The sequence below is a fragment of the Protopterus annectens genome, chromosome 9.part0, assembly GCF_019279795.1.
Source record: "Protopterus annectens isolate FY-2018-M chromosome 9.part0, PAN1.0, whole genome shotgun sequence".
Lineage (NCBI taxonomy): Eukaryota > Metazoa > Chordata > Ceratodontiformes > Protopteridae > Protopterus > Protopterus annectens.
Window position 1 is genome coordinate 656651875 of NC_056743.1, and position 20531 is coordinate 656672405.

At 40.4% G+C, this 20531-nt stretch overlaps 1 protein-coding gene across 2 annotated transcripts in view; it reads left to right on the top strand.

The window, feature by feature from the left end:
* Positions 1 to 7414: 7414 nt before the first annotated feature.
* The window catches only part of NFKBIL1 (NFKB inhibitor like 1), a 91177-nt gene continuing 78060 nt past the window's right edge, over positions 7415 to 20531 (top strand). For both annotated transcript variants that reach the window (XM_044083241.1, XM_044083242.1), the window contains exon 1: positions 7415 to 7489. The gene's annotated coding sequence lies outside the window, so the exon portion shown is untranslated. The remainder of the gene's footprint in view (positions 7490 to 20531) is intronic.

Genomic DNA, 20531 nt, shown 5'->3' on the forward strand with positions numbered 1-20531 from the left:
CACAATACCGGAAGAATGCCAGGCACCCAGCATTACTGCAGCACAGGTTAAATCTGCATTGCCCAGAGCCAAGAATACAGCTTACATGGGACCCGATAATATCCCTGGCTGTGTTCTACATGAGCTACAAAGTGAACTGGCACCACATCTGTGTGCCCTGTTTAGTCACAGCCTCACCTCAGGCTTTGTCCCTACCAAAAGGCACACTGCTGCAGTCATCCCTCTCCATAAGGGGGAGCAACTACAGACCCTGGGAATTATCACCCCATTAGCCTGACAAGTCTGATATGTAAAGCTATGGAGCGCATCATCATCATCATGGACCTGATTAAAAATGATATAGGAAATTTCCAAACTCTAGACCCCAAGCAATTTGACTTTGTGAAAGGGAGATCATGCCTGCTCAAGCTGGTTGACTTCTTTGAGTCAGTCACCCACCAGGGCTGTGGATGAATGTAAGGCAGTGCATACAGCCTACCTCGATCTGGCCAAGGCCTTTGATACCATTCCTCACTCGGGAATTATTGATAAACTCACCAAACTAGGCATTAACCCCAACATCACTAGGTGGGTTGCAAATTGGTTCCCAGATAGAACACACAATGTGAAAGTAACGGACTCCAAGTCAGACTGCCGACCAGTCACAAGTGGAGTCCCACAGGGATCGGTCCTGGGTCCTCTCCTGTTTAGCATCTACTTCTCAGAAGTCCAGGTCAACACAAAGGGACTCTGGCTGACCAAGTTCACAGACAGCTGCAAGCTGGGAGCCATTATTAACTCCCCAAGTGATGCAGACATCCTAAAGAAAGGCCTCACTGAGACCAATGACTGGTGTCGAAACCATGGCCTTAAGTTTAACTCAAAGAAAAATGAGTCGTCATCCCCGTTAGTAAAAACTCAGTTCCCACTAATTACCACATCGATGGGAGCCACTGAACAGTGAAGGCATTATAAGAGATCTGGGGATGCAGGCTGACAGCAACCTCTCCTTCGACCACCACATTGCCACTGTCGTCAGAAAGTCCTTCTGTGTGGCACATCTCATTACCAAGGGTTTTGCATTCAGGAAGAAAGACGTCATCATCTCTCTCTACTCTTCCCTCATTAGACCAATCATTGAGTATAATGCCCTATTTGGCACTAGACACCTGCAACAGCTGAAGAGGCCACAGATGTACCTCACAAAGAGGATCCTAGGCATTAAACACATGTCCTACATTGACAGACTCAAAAGACTCCAGCTATTCTCTGTCTCATATCGCCTACTTAGAGGCGATCTCTGCTTGACTTACAAAGCTATGTCTGACTCAGCTCTGTTAGAAATGCTACATCTAAAGAAATCCCAGTCCCTCCATACCACACACTCCAGAGACCTCAACCTCATTACCACAATCAACAGAACATGCTGGAAGGACAGGTTCCTCACCCAGAGACTGCCCATGCTCTGGAATAGACTTCCCATACATGTGAAGCAGAGCACCTCACTGTCTCTCTTCACGAAAAATCTTGATAAGTGGATGGGTAATAGAAGGTTCACTCCAGGGATCACTCCACTGGCTCTACTTGATAGAGGCACTGGGAACTAATGTTGGGCAGCATGATGCTAGGGCACTTCTATGGGCTAGGCTTGTAAAGGCTCCAAGACCATTAGCCTAGTACACACCTATGAACCTATAAACCTATTTAAGGACTGCGACAATACTGCATCAGCCTTGTCATCTGCAAAGAAAACATACTGGTCAGTTTTGCCACTCCAATAACACAACTGACAGACTAATATATATTTTTCCAGTAATGGTGATGCATGTGTGTGTGCAGAGGATGAAGGGCTTTTGGGCCTACAAAATGCAGTTGTTGGTTAGCGGAAGAGATATTACTGTCAAGATTCCAAGTGGTCAGCAGAGTCATGCGCATTGAGCCAAGAGAAGTACAGCATTATCTCTATGATTTCAAATTTTATGGGATAGAATTATCACTTGTCCTTAATTTTATGACAATCACTACACAGGCAGTTGTTTTCTGAGACAGAAAAAAAATCAAACAAGCGTCTAATAATTTTTGGACAAGAAATCTTTTTTAGCTTTCTTTTATCCATTGTAGAAAACCAATAATACACTGCTTCTGATACGCCTTACCATGATGTGTACCAAAAGAAACAAATTATAGAAATGTGAGCCTTTATTTGGATAGTGAAGTCAAACTTAGTGCACTGCACTGGCAGTGGGCATTTTTGTACCAAACAAAATATCACCTTTTTATAAAATATGTGCCACATGGAGATACTGAGGAGCCATACCTCTCAACCTCTTAGCACCAAAAATTTGGACAAAGATAAACATAATGGGGGAACAAGCTCTAAAAATAGGCACAATTTTTTATTTTTTTATTTTATTTTACATTTGTTAACCGGGGGTGTCTGGCTGGGCCAAAGGCCCTTTTCCAGTAGAGGCCCCCACGGGGATAAAAGCTCCACACAGAAAGACAATTACAGATACATTTATTTATTTATTTGTTTCAGTTAGATAATCGGGGAAGTCCACTGGGCCACGAAGAGCCCGTTTTCAGTTTAGAGCCAGGGAGAAAAGCTCCAAAAATAGTTACAGAGAAACAATATGAAGCAAAACTACAAAAATTAGTTACAGAGAAACTATATGAATACAATGAAAATTTAGAGAGCATACAATACGGTAAGTTCAAACATACACAGTAAGTTCTTAGAGGGATACATTCTATGATACAAAAAAAGAAAGTGAAATTAACACATATTTGAATACAGACTAAATGAGAAATACTTGAAAAAAACATTTTTTTTTGGAAGGACATGAATTTGAGAGAGGGGTCTAGGTGCAGTAGATGACTGTCCTAATTAGAGTAATTATGGGGAGGTTGAAGAAATTAGTTTTTGTGGAGGGTGGTTGGAGGGGGGAATTTACGTTGTGGAGTGGAATGGGCAGATCCATTTAGTTGTGAGATAGAACAGGAGAGATTTGAATTTGGTGTGGTCAGGGGTATTGTGGAGGGTGGGAGGAACTGAGTTCCATAGTTTAGAGATGGAGCAAGAAAGTAGCAGGTGGCCAGGGGGACGTGAGGGTTTATAGATTTGTAGAAGGTTTTGTTTTTCAGATCTGAGTGAGTGGTTAGGGATGTAGGGGCTTAGTGCGGAAGAGCGAAAGGGGCAGTTAGTAGGTTTCTGGATGAGTTTGTCGGCATTTGTGAGTTTAAGCAAGGTCAAGTAATTAGGAAGTTCGAGCCACTGTAGAGTGAGGAGAGAGTGGCAGTGGTGGGAGGAGTTTTTTGAGTTGTTAGCAAATTTGCTTATTTTATTATAGCATGATTCGAGTCTAGATTGAAGACTGACATGGAGATTGTTTAACACGGGGGCGCCATACATCAGAGAGGGGAGAAGGTAGGAGCAAGCTAGTTTTTTTTCTAGTGGAGGGGAGAGACAGCAGTTGTGTCTATATATAAGCTCCAGTTTTTGGTGTGTTTTTTTATGGTGGATTAAATATGGGTGTCAAATTTTAGATGGTCGTCAATGATGACGCCAACGTGTTTGGTATTGGGTACAATTTCAATTGGGATGTTATCACTGCTAAGTATTGAGAAAGAGGTTTTGTCTCTTGTGGAGTTTCTGGAGGGGGAGAAGACCATAAGTTTAGTTTTATTTGCATTGAGGGCAAGGTGGTTATTTTTCATCCAGGATTCTATGTTAGAGAAGGCTGACTGAGTTTTTAGAAGTAGGTTGGAAGCAGTGTTTGCAGAGCAGATGATAGTTGAGTCATCTGTGTATTGGATTATTGATGAGTCAGGGATGGCATGGTGGAAATTGTTAATAAATATATTAAACAGAAGAAGTTCTAGAACAGAACCTTGTGGGATGCCACTGGGGATATGTTGAAAGGGAGAGGCTGAGGTTTTCCATTGAACAGCTTGTTGACATTCAGAGAGGTAGCCTGTAAACCAGGCTAAGGTAGAGAGGTTGAAAGATGAGAGTTGAGTTAAGAGTAGAGGGTGGGAGACAATGTCGAAAGCTTTGGATAGGTTGAGGAACAAGGAAGATACAAGTTTACCAGAGACACAAGCTTTATTTATGGTTTCAAGAAAGGAGAGGAGGGCAGTCATGATGCTATGACCAGGGCGGAAGCCATGTTGAGTAGGGGTAAGAAGGTTGTTTTGAGTAAGGTAAGACATGAGTTGAGTATGGCTACATTTCTCCAGGATTTTTGAAAGAGGGGAAAGGATAGCTATAGGTCTGAAATTGAAAGTGTCAGAGTTTTTTCCTCCTTTGTGTAGTGGGATAATGTATGCTTGGCGCCAGATGGATGGGCCATATGCTTCTCGGATGGACATATGCTTCTTGGATTTAGATGTTTAAACAGCATCACAATACATACACATTTACAATAGACATGTTTTTACAGTGGTATGAAGACAGCACAATACAGGGGAATCAAAAAGACATTCATTAATGTTGTTGTTGTGTCTTTTGGCTTTTCCTGGTTAGGGGTCGCCACAGCAGAACTCCGGTCCGCTAATGATTGGTAGTTGATTTTTACATGCCGAGTTACCAGCCCTGACACATAACCTTCAATGAAGCTACGCCCATTCATGCATGTCTCCATGCAGAAGACGCTCTAGCTGAGAATCGAACCGGACAGCGCCTTACTGTGAGGCGACAACGCTACCGCAGCACCACCACCGCGGGTAATAAGAATAATTAATACATTTCATAGTATCCAGTTGTGGTTTGAAACACAATACAGTGCATACATAGTACATTAGATTTTTTGCAGTAGTATGAAGACAGTCCAATAGAGGAAAATAGTAAATATGAATTTTAAATATTGCTCTTATAAACTTAGAACATTGCTAGAATAAAAGGTCCTGTGTTAACATGCATTTTCTGATGGATATAACTTCTGAACTCGAATGCCTGTCATTATTTACTGAAGTCAGTCCTCATTGATTTGCCACAAAAATCCAGAAAACCACAAATTTCACGAGGAACAGACCAAAAAGATTGGGCAAAATCTGCGAAACTCTGGACAGTTGCGAGGTAAGAGGTTGTAATCCAACGTGAGATTTCAACAAACAGATTTTCATGTATTTTAACCTATAAAAGGCAATATTGTACTTGAAGGCCTCACCTTGCATTTCGCACAGAAGTGGGCATGTCGCGAATGATTGACGACCAGGTCTGCATATGTAATGAGCCATAATTGACATGGCATTCAAACAATGCAATCGAATGGACTTCTTTTTGCTAAAAATAAAAGCACACTCTTGAAGTATTGTAGTTGCTTGTTACATTTTTGAAGTGTTTCAGATACAAAAATAATAGCTTTTTTGCTAAAATAAAAGCCCACTCTTTTTAGAATTTTAGTTGGTTGGTAAGCGATTCAAATACAAAAGTAATAGCTTTAGTCGACTAATAAAGGGAACTTAGAAAAAAAGGACACTTGCCATTTTTATAGCCCCCTCCCCGACAAGGACACACCTGCCCAAATAAGGGACTGCCCAGACTAAAGGGAAACTGGTGGTAACCCCAGGTCAGGACAAGAATAAGAAGTGAGCTTATATACTTTATTTTGAACAAAAACATGTATCTCCTGATTAAATCATTAGCTAAAAAGTGACCATGTAGTTTACCGTTTAATTTAAAAGAAAATATACTATGCAGACAGCCAAATGCAGGAACAAAACGAAGTTTCTGAAATATGTATTTTATTTAATAAATATGAATTTCTTTGTTTATATTAAAATAAGAATCAAACAATTGTTCTCGAAGACAACACAAGACACGTACTAAAAGCTGGACAGTGCATTAGGATTCTTCGAGGGAATACATATTCGTTAGTGCCCGATTAAGAAACAGCACGGGGGCGGGTTTTGGGCGAGGCTTGCCACTACGCATCTGGTGAGGCCCTCAAGTACAATATCGCCCATTATACCATGACACCCGCCCCATTAATATTCCAAAACGTGCACGCTGATTGGTCAGCGTGCACGTTGTAAATCGACTTATACTAATGGAAAAAGGTCCGGTCGCCTGGACTTTTTCCATTAGTATAAGTCTTTTTTAAAACACTGTCTCGCTATGTTAAAGGAGTTTAACATAGCGACACAGGTTTTAAAAAAGCAACAGAGATCTATGTTAAACTCCTAAACAGCAATGGAGATCTTGCTTTCTCCGTTGCTTTTTTTTTTAATCCTGTCTCGCTATGTTAAATGGGTTTAACATAGCGAGACAGCTTTAAAATAAGCAACAGAGATCTCCGTTGCTTATCTCTCGCTATGTTAAACCCATTTAACATAGCGAAACAGTTTGTAAAAAGCAACGGAGATCTTGCTTTCTCCGTTGCTTTTTTCAAAACTGTCTCGCTATGTTAAATGGGTTTAACATACCGAGACAGCTTTAAAATAAGCAATGGAGATTCTCCGTTGCTTTTTTTAAAGCTGTCTCGCTCTGTTAAACCCATTTAATATAGCGAAACAGTAAAAAGCAACGGAGATCTTGTTTTCTCTGTTGCTTTTGCCCACAGCTCTGATGTACTGCGTAGGCATGCGCAGTACATCAGAACTTCCGCGGAATACCAGACAGCTGTGGAAGGGCAGCAAGGAGGCATTATACAATGCCATTATTTAAGAAAAGTAATTATTTTTTTTCTTAAATAATGTCATTAGTATATAGCAATAACTCACTTCTGGGTGTGGTAATGCTGGATTTACCCACGGTTGGCTTTGTTTGGTCCTGAGGGCAAAGCCACGCCAACCGTGGGTAAATCCAGCATTACCCACACCCAGGCGTGGGTTATTGCTATAATATACCACAGTGTAAAAAATACCATTGACTGTTTTCCTTTTTCACCCAACCCTTCTCAACTCCCAAGAGTATCATTTAAGATGTCCGTTATTCGTGGCAGAATTTTAGACAATGATTTGCATATTACTATTTATTTGTGAGAAAATTGATCTATTTGCTGTTTAAAAATAAAGTAAACGTATAATTTACATAATTAGTATGCTATATTATGACATTTGATTTCTTTAGTTTCTATTTTGTGGTTCAAGTTGGATGTATTTCTTTATCAGTCACCTTTTCAGTTTTAAGCTGTTCAGACATCGTGCAGTACTAATATGTGTAGATAGTATGTGTAGATAGGGCTATTTTTACTTGGAGCTAATGGGTCGCAAATACAGTCAGGATCTTGCCATCTACAGCAATCCTACCAAAAATAACAAACGAAAAAGGGAATCGGCGCTCGTGTCAGGTTGCCAGGGCAACCACAACGTTCCAAGCATACCTCGGTAACAAACCGAAACTTAATTTCCTCTAATTTCGTCTACGAAACAACATTTACTCGGCTCCACTTAAATGTTGGACAGGTTAGTCCGTTACAGAATATATTCCTTTCCTTTTTGAAGCGCTGCTGTAAAGTATTAGATCAAGATGCGCGAGAAGAAGAGATCCACTTGGGAACGTAGACCGGTAGGAGCCAACTACACCGTGTTAACTTTTCACCTTTTGAATAAGGGATAGTGCAGAAAGAAGAAAAAAAATATTGGTAGATGTTCTGATCTTTCTCCTGTGTTTGTCTCTATTCGTATTTATGGATGGAGGGGTTGTAGTAAACTCGTGTAGAGATGCATACCTTGATTTTTGCCCAAAATGTTGATACGTCCTTTCTAAAACTGTCGATTTTGTGAGAACATGTGGTGGATTATATTTAATAAACAATGACAATAAAGCCATGTCACTGTACTCTGTATCTTGCAGACTGCTAAGAGGTGACCTGTGCCTGACACAATTCTTTAAGGGTGCCGGAACCATAGAACATGGGTGCTCCCACTTTCCACAGAATCATTGCCTGTGCTCTTTGAATCTATCTGTTAAAAAAAAAAAACACCTATTTAACTGTAGTAACAGAAACAGAACGTACAGAAATAGGCTTGATTTTAAATGAACAAGTTCATTTTTTTATTTTTCTGGTATAGTCAGTAGTTAAGAACAGTAGAGAGAGAGAGAGAAAAAATCAAATAAAAACAGGAAACTTGGCACTGTTGACCTTGGCTGGATCTGCATTTGTACTGGCTGTCTAAATCTAGATACAGTACTGGCAATATGACTGGCTGCAGATAAAGAAAAGGAAGCTCTTAAAGTCGAAGTACCTGCCAAGTACTATTGCAGGATCTTTCCGATTTTGCCCTCATATTTTTCTGCTGTCTAGGGCAGCACACTGGTACAGAGGATAGTGTTGCCTCACAGCAAGAGGTCGTACAGTTCGATTCTTGACTGGGGTGCCTTCTGTGTGAAGTCTGCATGTTTTCCCTGTGTTTGCATGGGTTTCCTCTGGGTGCTCTGGTTTCTTCCCACATTCAAAAGACATAGAGAAGTGGATAGGACACGTTAAATGGACCATAGGTGTGATTGTGCGAGTGTATGATGCGCAAGAACTGCGGTAGGGCTAGCCACTGGGCAGTGTAAATCTTGAATGGATTTTTCCACTGTCCCTCTAAATGTTTTGATTTTCTGTGGTAAGTCACTGAGGATTATAGAAAAATGAACACTTACCACTGCTAAAGCTGCCGATGGAAGTAAAACAAACTGCAAGAAAAAACCTTCGACAGACCACCACAGCACAGCTAATAAAACAAGAATTTAATAAAGTAATTAAAATAAAAAGCAGGAGTAAAAATAAATCCGATAAGCGATTTCTGCTAATATAGCCTTTTTCAGATCATAAGTAAATCCTGCGAATTCCATTTAAAATCCAGTTAGCCAATCACAAAAAAAAAGGGGGGGTGGACTGCTGTTACAAATGAGGGTTTCCAAGCATAATACTAATTGGAGACATGACAGCGAATTACAATTCTAAAAACATGCCAACAGCCAATATTAGAGCATTCAGTCATGGTATCCTTATAGGGCAAGCTTCTGAATTTGAACCAATTATTTACTTGTTTGTGTACACTTATACTAACAAGCTAAGATGCTATTGTAATTGCCACTAAGTCCATACCTCAAAAAGAGGAAAAATTGTTCAACTCATAAGAGTAGAAACTACGTACATAAAATTCATTGCAATAATGGCAATAATGGCTAAAAAAAAAAGTATGTAACTAGTCCATATTACAAGGGACAGAAGCAATGAAACATAGAGTATTTTATGTAATAAAAATGGCTTTGATCATCGACCAACCTCAGGCAGAAAAGGCACCTTCAAATGTCATTGTTGTAAAGCCGGTGCTCATTTCGATAGCAGCAATTCATTTATTCACCCGTCTCCAATAGAACCTATACTTTTGATGTGTTTGCAAATGTCACCACTCAACATCTAGTATACATGTCATCCTGCTGTTCATGCAGAGCTTTCTACATAGGAAAAACTGACCAGCACTTTAAGGACCGGATCCTATGGCACATGAAGGACATAAGGAATGACTATCAGAATAATGCGCTCGCTGTGCACATTATTCATAATTCAGTGCATGGGTTCAAATTTAAAGCCCTGGAATGTATTATAGGTTCATAGGTAGTTACTAGGCTATCGGCCCAAGGGACTACATAGCTTACGCCACCCAAGAAAGTTATTTTCCTGTGCCACTGTCGAGCAGAGACACAAGTGATCCCCGGGGTGTATTTCCTATTTCCAATCCACTCATCAGGATTTTTCTTGAAGAGTATTAATGAAGAATTTTGCTTGATGTAGATGGGGAGCTTGTTCCAGAGTATAGGAAGTCTCTTGGACAGGAATCAATCCCTCCAGCGTGTCCTGTTTATTGTGGTGACAAGGTTTAGGTCCCTAGAGCATGTAGCTCGGAGGGATTGGGATTTCTTTAGGTGTAGCATGTCCAACAGCTCTGGGTTTGACATAGTTTTATATGTTAGGAAGAGATCACCTCGGAGTAGGCGATATGCTACGGAGTAAAGCTGGAGTTTTTTTATTAAATCTAACGTAAGAGAAGAAGACACAAGAAATTGAACAGAAATTAGAGAGATCAATTGAATTATTAATTTAAGAGCGCACTGTCCTCCAGGCTTAAACAACGTGATCCCATTAAGACCCATCCTGAAAGTGAGGAAGCTAAGGATTGGGTCGAATCAGGAGGCTTGTCCTGTTGGACAAATATGATTGGAGCTTCGACTGTGTTGCACGAGATATGTCTCTGTACCATGTCTGCTATTGATTCCTGAGTTCCAATTGACTGGTTTGCCTGCAGTATACCATGTTGGATGTATAGGTGGGGTTTGTTCCAGTTTTATTATGGATTACAAGCGCACACATCTTCCTATTTTTTTTTTGTTGTGAGCATTATTTCTAATAAGCAACAACTGATAGACTTGTTCTAGCTGGATGAGATTAATTGATTACGTTGTATGTCGGACATTTGCCCACCATGTAGTTTTGTGCACTGATCGTACCAACATATTTGTTTTTTGTCCCAACACTTTGCACATAGTTTCATATATATATATATATATATATATATATATAAATATATATGTATATGCATTTTACATCACCAAGGAGTTTTATGCTCTATTGTTGCCCTTGATGAGATTCTACTCTTCCGTGGATAAAGGCTGCAATTTTACTGTTACTCATTGTAAACACCAAAGTTATTGATTGGCCTAAATTATGAGGTGCTTGTTATGACTGGCGAAGAAATAGGCTGCCAGCATAAAATGAGTTTGAGTTGCTTATTTGGTTTGATTATTCAAAGATCTCTTTGTATTTATCCCATGACCAAGGGGACCCAAGAATTTACTCAGCATTACAAGAAATTATAATAAGCTATCGCATTTATTTAGGCATTTATATCTTCAATGAGAATTTGTGATTGTGGACTTTAGCAATGTGTCTTCCTCTGCTAAATCCTCTACTAAATGCACATTGCTACATGGATGTACTTTAACTTTATGAGAACGAGGAGTTTCTGTGAAAATTGGCAACTGCATTTAGTTAATTCTCTAGGCTAAAATTTTGCTGAGTCTAAGGGCTACATTTTTACAGTTATGCACTGTTTAGTGCGAAAACCACTGTTTGGTCCTAACAGTGAACTGTCTGATATGATTGGATGTAACTAAAGACTTTGCACCTTAGATTGGATGTTCAGCTTTGTAGCAGGAAAGGAAGTGTAAGGCTTCTGATAGTGACGTTTATCTCCTGCTGGCTTAGAAACTGATACAGCTTTATTCATTACTTCTGTCCCTTGTAATATGGCCCAGTTACATATGCTTTTTAGCCATTATTGCAATGAATTTTATGTACATAGTTTCTACTCTTATAAGTTGAACAATGTTTCCTCTTTTTGAGGATGTATGGACTTAGTGGCAATTACAATAGCACCTTAGCTTGTTAGCATAAGTGTACACAAACAAGTAAATAGGTTCAAAATGCAGGAGCTTGTCCTATAAGGATACCATGACTGAATGCTCTAATACTGGCTGTTGGCTAGTTTTTAGAATTGTAATTGGCTGTCCTGTCTCCAATCAGTATTATGCTTGGAAACCCTCATTTGTAACAGCAGTCCACCCCTTTCTTTGTGATTGGCTAACTGGATTTTAAATGAAATTCACAGCAGGATTTACTTATGATCTGAAGAAGGCTATATTAGCCGAAAGCGCTTATCGGATTTGTTTTTACTCCTGCTTTTTATTTTAATTACTTTATTAAATTTGGGTTTTATTAGCTGTGCTGTGGTGGTCTCACTGAGGATTATGGTCAGTCAATAATGCCAGTTGTTAGAATTTCTTACTTCTTATTGTTCATAAAATCCATGTTGCTGCCAGGGTCTGGCGGTATGTGCAGTCTACCTTTTTCTTTTTTTTTTTTCAGAAGAGCAAATCCTGATTTCTAGGTTTGTATGTGTGTGTGCGCATGTATCTGCGAGTGCACAATTGCATATGTGTGGGTGCAAGTGTGCACATTTTAAAACTATTATAGTATTTTTCATCCGGTGTGGACTTTGTGATTACATTTTTCAATTTGCAGCTATAAAATTATTAATTTAACTCATAAAAAGTTGCTGTAATATGGACTGATAAGTATTCTGCACACACACACACACACACACACACACACACACACACACACACACACACACACACACACACACACACACAGAGATAAGTGTACCAATAGAATTGTTTTATTCCAATGTGCATGCACACAGTGTTGTGGTTTTCTCTCTCCTTTTGCAGAATTTTCCCCTGTACTCCATAAACTTTTTGATTTGCTAGTGAATCACTTTGAAGTCAGTAATGCTGGACATTATGGTTTCATAATTTTTATTGTTTAGAAACTGCACATTGATGCAAAACCTGACGTTATATAATTTTTTTAGTGAGTTAAGAGTAATATTTAAAATTATGCCTGATCTTGTTTCCCAATTATTTTTTTGCAACATCCAGAGTTCTTGAACAGAGAAGTTGAGGGCATGCAGTGTCAGTGGCTCAACAGGACGAATACTTGCCCTTAGTGGTGGAAGACCAGAAGACTGTGGGTTCTGTTCCCATTCCTGGTGATTGGGTTGCTGGCATTGCAGTGCAGTTTTAGGAGGGTGCACTCCTGAGTGTCCACCTTCAGATGATATGTTTAATCAAAATCCCATCTGCTTGAGTTTTTATAGCTGAAGTGAATATAAAATAACTCATGGAATCTATCAAAAAGAGTAGAAAAAGTTCCCCGATGCCCTGGCTAAATTTCTTCCTAGCAGTATAAATACCTCCTTGGGTCTCCCTGAAAAGAGGCCATTAGCCTAGTACAACTAACCCACTCAGCAAAGGATAAAAACAATCTTAGCTGTACATCCCAGGCTGCATCCTACATGAACTCTGGCATAAACTTGCAGCACCATTAGGCACCCTATTCAACCAAAGCCTGAGTAGCAGCTTTTCCCCAGCCGAGTGGAGAACAGCCACTGTCATCCCTTTACACAAAGGTGGAGCGTCCACCGATCTGGGAAATTATGGACCCATCAGCCTAACTAGCCTGATCTGCAAGGATATGGAATGGATTATCATGAACCTCATTAACAGGGACATTGGCAACCTCCAAACACTCAACCCCACACAGTTTTGCTTTCTCAAGGGGAGGTCATGTCTGTTAAATCTGGTTGACTTCTTTGAGACAGTTACCAAAGCCATGGACGAGGGAAGATGGTGCACATCACCTATTTTGACCTGGCCAAAGCCTTCGACACTATTCCCCACTTGGGCATAATAGATAAACTCTCTCAACTAGGCATCAATACATATGTTACCAGATGGGTAGCAAACTGGCTCACTGATGTTGTTGTGTCTTTCGGCTTTTCCCAGTTAGGGGTCGCCACAGCAGAACTCCGGTCTGCTAATGATTGGTAGTAGATTTTACGTGCTGAGTTGCCGGCCCTGACACACAACCTTCAATGAAGGTACGCTCATTCACACATGTCCCCACACAGAAGACGCTCTAGCTGAGAATCGAACAGGACAACGTCTTACTGGGAGGCGACAATGCTACCACAGCACCACCACCGCAGTTAAACTGGCTCACTAATTGAACCCACCTAATCAAAATAGGGGAAGCCACCTCAAGCAGTAGACCCATAATGAGCGGCGTACCCCAAGGATCAGTCTTGGGGGCCTCTGTTATTCGGGATGTACTTCCCTGAGGTGCAGACCAAAACCAGTGGGGTATGGCTGACCAAGTTTGCAGATGACTGCAAGCTGGGTGGGGGTCATCAATTCCCCAAGTGATGTGGAGGTCCTCCAAGAGGGTCTCACCCAAACAAATGACTTGTACCAGAAACATGCCCTCAAGCTGAATGCCAAAAAATGTATCATTATCCCCTTTGGGGAGAGGGACGTCCCCATATATTATCACATTTATAACGTCCTAAGCACGCACTTAGTCATGAGGGATTTGAGCACCCAGGTTGACAGCAACCTGACGTTTGACCACCATGTTGCTTCCATTGTACGGAAAGCTTTCTACATGGCCCACCTTATAAGCAAGGGTATCTTATCCAGGGACAAGGAGGTCATAAAGCCCTGCATTCTTCCCTTATAAGGCCAATTATTGAGTACAGTGCCCTCCTTTGGCATGTACCTCGCAAAGTACATGCAGCAGCTGGAGAGACCATAGAGGTTTCTAACCAGGAGAATCCATGGCCTCAAACATCTGCCATACACAGGCTAAAAGCCCTGTCCCTCTATTCAGTTTCATACAGACTCCTCAGAGGTGACCTCTGTCTGGCATACAAAGCAATCTCAGACCTTTTCTTCATGGGACTGCTGCATATCCACAAGTCAAGCTCCACTCGAGTAACCCGCACGTGTGACCTCATGCTGGTCTGTGACATCAGTAGGACTTGGTGGGACAGATTTGTGTCCCAGAGACTCCCCTCATCTGTGGAATAGACTCCCTCTCCATGTCATGCAGAGTACCTCATTATCCCTTTTTAAATGCAACCTGGATAACTGGATGGGAAACAGAAAATGCACCCCTGGTATTCCAACTGTGTCCCTGCTGGACAGGGGCTTTGGGTGCTGACTTGTCTAAACATGGGCTAAACTCTTGACTAGGCTTATAAGGGCCTCAGGGTCAGTAGTCTAGTAACTTCCTCTGATCCTGAGTTTGCAAAATATCTCTGATGTTTGCTTCACATTCCTTGTCCTGTCCCTGATTTTCTGGTAAATCACTGTGGATTACAGATGAATCAGTAATGTTCCACATTAGAGTTTCATACTTCATATTGTTGAGAAAATGCATGTTGGTGCGAAACCTGTAATTACTATTAAAGTGAATTAGAGTGACAGTTATAAATTCTCCTTGATTTAGTCACTCCTTTGTACTTTATTCACCCTGATTTTGTCACTGCTTTATTTTGGCTATGTCCAGAATTTTTGTGGAAAGAAGTTGAGAGGTATGCAAGGACCCTATCCCTGCACTGACTGTGCTAAAAGTACAAAAACATAGATTGCCTGATCTGGGCAGTGTCTACTATTATCACTGCCAATATTTTCATTTGGGTTCCTGCCACAAAAGTAAAAATAAATAAATAAATAAAAGAACCTGCAAAACAACTCAACAATTCCCATCAGCCTTGTCAGAGGACTACTAGACTTCGCCTATTGCTCTGATTTTTAGAGATTGCCAGAAGACCATTGTGGTTGGTTGCTAATGGCAACCAAGTGGAAGCATGACAGTCTATATCATAGTAATACATGATGAGATTGCTATCTCAGCACTGTGATACTTTGCTAAGGACAACTAATCACGGGTGCCTATACTTCATAATATAGGTCATGGGTTAGCTGCATCTGTTCTGTTACTGTGGGAAGAAAAACATGCAACTGATGGTCACTGCACATATTTATAGATTCACTGATTCAATGTATTCAAGGCAGAGTTTGGCCTTGTCAGCATCCACCCTCATTGCATCACATCTCCTGCCTCCAGGGGTGACAAACAAGTTAGGATGGAGATGAATTTATGGGAGCCCATCTAATTGTTTGCCTTAAAAGTAAGAAATGATATCACTCTATTTTTTTATGTAACATATTCCACAGATGAAAGAAGCATTGACTAATAAATTTGTCCATCCTGCATGTCTTATTTGTATGTAGCTGGAGATTTCCAGTCTTCACTTTGAGTGTTTGTAGAGCCATTTTTTTTTTTTTGGAGGTGTAGGAGATCAGGGAGGATTGAGTCGTCAATAACACAGAATGTAAACAGAAATCACAGCACTAGAGTCTATACAAACAAAGAATATAGGGATAGAGTTTCAGTCCTCTCTTGGTATATGAGAGTCTCTATTCTGGTGATCTTTTTAGTTAAGAACTTCTTGGGTCTTTGTAGCTGTTTGAAGTGTTTGAAAGATGCTTACAAAAAGGGGCATTATATTCTACAATTGGTTTGATAAAGTCTTTTGATTTGGATGAAAAACCACAAATTATTAAGTGGGCTAGACAGAAGGATTACCTGACTACTTGACTGCGTGATTGTCAAAAGATAGGGAGTAGTGTTGAGATTTCTGATGACCATATCAATCATTCTGGAGTAGGATTCCAGCTATAATGTAAGTTGCTCTTATATTCTGTTTATCCAAGGTGGCAATGCTACACTCCTTTTGCATGAACATCATTTCTTACATCATTGATTTGTATGGTTTAGCCCTTGCTGGTATCCGCTGCAGAGTGAATGACAACATCAGGACTAGATTCCAGCTATAATGTAAGTTGCTCTTATATTCTGTTTATCCAAGGTGGCAATGCTACACTCCTTTTGCATGAACATCATTTCTTACATCATTGATTTGTATGGTTTAGCCCTTGCTGGTATCCGCTGCAGAGTGAATGACAACATCAGGACTAAAATTACTTTTATATTTGACAGTGACAGTGGCATTTTAGTGTATGCTGCTTCTTAGACTGTAGTAAAATTCATTTGGATAAGTGACAAATGAGGGTAAACAGGGCCTGGAAATTTTTGGAACTCATCATATATTTTTAATAGGTTTGTCATTCTGTGTCTGTGAATTTAGAGGTGCACACTGTATCTGGTTTAGTATCATTATTTCACCAGCTTTGGCAATCCCACATGAGAGGTGATTGCCATAAGTGGCTGTGTGCATGAGGGTAGGCTGTGAGTGAAAGAGCAATTACGTGAGTTATGCAAAACAGTCTTTGGCATGGCTAGTTTAAGGGAGATGGATTGTGGGCAATAGTCACTCATAGTGAACAGGAGGACAATCTGTTGATTCATCTAATTTGCCTCCCCTTCCCCACAAATAGTGTGACCTCCCCAGTGAATGGTTATTTTAGGGGGTATGAGGGTGCAGTCCCTCATGATAGCTAGGGCAGACTCAATAGGATCTTATGAGAAATAGGGGAACAAGTTAGAAAGGGTATGTAAAGGGGTAATGCCAAATTGCTACAAATAAGCAATGCCAGGAATATGTATACATGCCCAAGAGTGAGAGTTTAAAATAAGTTATTGTCCTATTTTTTTTTTATTTTATTTTAAGTCAGACACATAGTGATAACCGTTGGCACTAAAATAACTCCAAATAACCAAAAAGCATCCATATGAAAAGTCAGTCTACTAAAAACGGCCCGAACTCAGGATAATATAAAACAAAAAAAATTTATTAAGGTCTTTCGTCCTTTTCACATAAGGACTTTTTTCGGAATCAATTAAAATACCCAATCCCAGTACTTTTATAGGAAATTACCATCACAGGACATTTAATTAATTAGTGCATTAATCCAACATTTAAAATGAAAAAGACCAAAAATCTGGTTCATATTAAAAACATTATAAAAGGCAAACATCCAGTGCCTAAACCAATTCTAATCTATGCAACCGTAAGTAAAAATCTACACCTACAATATGTAAAGTACAAATAAAAATTACAAAGAAACCAGCTACCAGAGATAAAACCATAAAACTTTTAATAGACAACAAGCACTTTTGGACTGACTGTCCTTCAGGTCAGCATACACATTAGAATTCTACAATACTAGATTTAAAAAAAATCAGCTGACCAATCAGTTCAGTGAATTAGTTTACTCCCTTTAAGGGCAGGCTTAATCAGTACACATAACCTTAAGTCCTGGGTGCCTTGTCAGATTGCAGTGTAGCAATCTAATTAATTTCAGCCAATTGTCTTATTCACCATGTCCCCACCTTGAAAGCCTAATTTTACTGTTTGTAAGGCCATAAATCTAAACATATGTTCATTATACTTAAGAATATGTCTTGCCAATGCATAAGGTGAGAAGTTGCTTATTTTTGTATAATGCTCCTAGTTTTTTGTGGACTTTTTTATGGTCATGGATATGTGAATGTCACATTTTAGTTTATTGTCTATTTCCACTCCTAGCAGTTTGGTGTGTTCAGTTGGGTATATAGTGGTATTGTCTTTTGGTGTGATCTTAAAGTGAGAGTTGTTTTGAGTATGTTTGGTGGGTTGGAAGATGAGTAGTTTAGTTTTGTTTGGGTAGAGTATTAATTGGGCATCGGATAACCAAGTTTCAACAGAGGAAAAGGCTTCCTGTGTGACTTTTTGCAGTTTGGGTAGGGACTGGGCTGAGCAGATGATGGTTGAGTCATCTGCGTATTGTATGAGTGTGCCATGTTTGGTGGCAGAGGCTAGATTATTGGTGAAAACTGAGAAGAGTAGGGGTCCAAGGATGGATACTTGGGAACCCCTATGGAGACAGGTAGTTGGGGAGATATATCATTCTCCCATACAACAGATTGTTGGCGGTCAGACAGGTAAATCTGCCATACAATGGATTGTTGGCGGTCAGACAGGTAACTCTGAAACCAGTTGGTGACTGATTGAGAGAAGGATAGGTTATTGAGGACAGAGATGAGTTGTTTGTGTGGGACCATGTCAAATGCTTTAGATAGGTCTAGGAAAGTAGCAGAGGAGAGATGGCCATTGTTTTTATGCTGAAGGATAGTGTTAGTAAAGGAGACTAAGGCAGTGGTGGTGCTATGGTTTGTTCGGAAACCATGCTGAGTATTGGAAAGGAGGTTGTTAGTAAGGAGGTATTCTGAGACCTGAGAATGTATGCATCTCTGTAGTATTTTGAAGAGTGGATAGAGAATACCTATGGGGTGGTAATTGGTTAGTTCTGTGGAGGGGCCGCCTTTGTGGAGGGGAATTATATGTGATACTTTCCACAGTGTGGGAAAGTAACTTTCTGACAGAGATCAGTTAATCAAGATGGATACTGGGTAGGCCAGAGCATCAGCTGTGATTTGTAGGTATTCACTTGGGAGGTTGTCTGCTGCTAATTTGGTGGGCTTAAGTTTAGTTAAGAGTTTTTTTATGTTGGAGGTAGGTACAGGAGAAAAAGAGAAGGCAGTGGGGAGATTACTAGTTGAAGGTGTGGGTTGGAGGGAGGGGGTTGTGTTGTTTAGCTAGTGATAGTATGGTTTGTGTGAAGTGTGTGTTGAATGAGGTAGCAATATTTTTGGAGGAGTGAGGGATGTTAGGAGGAGGGGTACTGACTTTACCTGGGTGGAGGATGGAGTTTATGGAGGACCAGAATTGTTTGGGGATGTGTTGGGAGGAGTCTAGGGCAGACTGGTAGTATTGGAATTTTCCTGTTTTATTAGCTTTTTAACTCTGTTGTGTAGTTCTAGGAATTTCTTTCTAGTTGAGGGGTTTTTGGTTTTGCGCCAGTGCTCCCAGGCATTTCTGACTTAGTGGTTTTCTGTAGCCATGGGGAGGGTTGTGCTTTTGGTCTAAGTCTTATGGGGGTATGGTAATCAAGGATGCTCAGGAAGGTAGTATTAAAAAATTCAACTGCGTCATCAAGATGGAGGTACTTTAGGGGAAGCCAGTTCTTTGAGGGATGAGATGAATGTGAGTGGGTTAAAGTTTATTTTTTTTACGTATTTGATGGTAGATGACAGGTTTAGCTTGGTACAGGTATTTTTTGAGTAGGAATGTTTGGGAGTGATCACTGAGGGTATCTGATAAGCAGCCTGTTATATATGACCGGGGGCTCTTACTGACTAGTATCCAATCCAGGGTAATGTGCTTGCTGCAGTTTTTATTTATCCTGGTTGGCGACTGGACTAGTTGGGTGAAGCCGTGGAGCTTTATATGATGGGTTGGATTGTTGCCAGAACAGGATTGCCAGTCAATATTGAAATCACCTAAAATGATAGTTTCTTGGGGGAGATTGTGGGTAGACCAGCTGAGGAGGTTTTCTAGTGGAGGGATGTTTTGGCCAGGTGGGAAGTAGCATCCAATTATGTTGATGGTTTTGTTTTGGTTTATTTTGAGGTTGGTATATATTATTTCTTCATTGCCTATTTGTGGAGCTGATGATTTTAAGATCTGGATGTTTAGATGCTGTTTAAATATTATAGCTACACCGCCTCCTTTCTTGTTTAGCCGGTCTACTCTCAGTATGCCATAACCGGTAGGGAGTATTTGCTCACTGGTAATGTGAGGTTTTAGCCAGGTTTCTGTCAGGATGACTATATCTGGGGAGTACAAGTCTATGGTGGCATGGAGTTCATGGACTTTGTTGGATATACTTCTAATATTTAGGCTTAGTAGAAGGAAGTCACTTAGCTTTCTGTTGGCTGTGATATGGGAGAAGTTGTGGTTTCTAGTCTGATTATGAGGTTTGGGGTTGGAGATGGTAGGGCCAGGGTTGGGGTGGATGTCTCCACTTAGGGCTAGTTTTGATATGCATGAGGTTATTAGTTTTCTCAGTTTTTGAGTGTGTTTGTTTATTAGGGAAACTTTATGATTGTGCTCTGTGGGTAATAGGTATGGTGGGAGGGTTAGGGATGCTTTATGTTTGAGTAATATAGTTGGTAGAATATGCGGGGGGTGCATAGGGATGGTTCTTGAGTTGGTGGGAGGGGAGCTGAGTGAGGGTGAGACATGAGTGGTGGTGTGAGTAGTAGTACAGTGGTAGTGGTTGAGTGGGGGAATGATGGAGCTTTGGTAGGATATAAGATATGCAAGGAGAGTGCATGCACTGAGCATAGGTAAGGTAGGCTTGTACA